This window comes from Hyperolius riggenbachi, chromosome 3, assembly GCF_040937935.1.
Source record: "Hyperolius riggenbachi isolate aHypRig1 chromosome 3, aHypRig1.pri, whole genome shotgun sequence".
Taxonomy (NCBI): domain Eukaryota; kingdom Metazoa; phylum Chordata; class Amphibia; order Anura; family Hyperoliidae; genus Hyperolius; species Hyperolius riggenbachi.
Window position 1 is genome coordinate 42,962,122 of NC_090648.1, and position 1,104 is coordinate 42,963,225.

The 1,104-nt window shown below is 47.9% G+C and overlaps 1 non-coding gene across 1 annotated transcript; it reads right to left on the minus strand.

Annotated features, from left to right (window-relative positions):
* Positions 1–670: 670 nt before the first annotated feature.
* On the minus strand, positions 671–744 carry TRNAI-AAU (transfer RNA isoleucine (anticodon AAU)). Its single transcript has one exon. It is a non-coding gene; the product is annotated as a tRNA-Ile (tRNA).
* Between the last annotated feature and the right edge of the window lie 360 nt (positions 745–1,104).

The window sequence follows — 1,104 nt, forward strand, 5'->3', positions numbered from 1 at the left end:
CACAGCTGACTCCTCCCACCTTCAGTCATGGCCCCTCCCACCCCTTACCAGGCTTCCTTCTATGCCTTGCCATGTCTCCTCCCACTCCTTGCTGTGCATTCCCCTCCCTCAGCTATGACTCCTCCCACCTTCAGTCATGGCCCCTCCCACCCCTTACCAGGCTTCCTTCTATGCCTTGCCATGTCTCCTCCCACTCCTTGCTGTGCATTCCCCTCCCTCAGCTATGACTCCTCCCACCTTCAGTCATGGTCCCTCCCACCCCTTACCAGGCTTCCTTCTATGCCTTGCCATGTCTCCTCTTACCTTGCAACACTTCCCCAGCCCCCTGGTGTTGTCAATGCCTGGCCACTGCACCACTACTTTCTGCCATCAGGTGGGGAGGCCGGAGAGAGTTGATCGCAGAGTCCATAGTCTGACTATGGGGATCTCACCTAATCATGTCCACAGCCATTGCTGCTGTTACCATAGAAACTCTTTATGCTGAGAAACGTTGCAATCTGACCCCATTATATAGTGTGATCTTAGCTCTAAACTCACTCCAGCTCATTGCTTGCCACTCCCCTCCAAAAAAACAAACGCATTAAAGCTAAAAAAAAGGCAAAAAATATTATCTAACCAATACACCAGCAGAAAAAATAATGACCTTGGCCACACAGTAAGTAAAACTTCATGGCCCGTACGGGGATCGAACCCGCGACCTTGGCGTTATTAGCACCACGCTCTAACCAACTGAGCTAACCGGCCATGTTGCGCTAAAACCTGAATGGGTAGTTTAGATCAAGTATTCTGTATAACTGCAAATGCTAATTCTACTGTACTTACAATGCATGACTGCGCCACTTCCATTGGTTTTACATTACTACTAATCACTCATCACTCACTCTTGAAAAGTCTATAGCCTGAGCACAGGGTCTGCTGCAGTACTGATAACAGCTGGCAGGAGGCGCCATTACCTAGAAATATGTCAGGAAGCTAAGTACTTAGAGTGTCTGGAATCACAATGATACTATTTACTAAAAAGAAAGGAGTAGAACTTTAAAAGGAGCAAACACTGTATACTGAGAGCAAAGCAACGCTTTCAGTATACAGGTAGTCCCCGGTAAA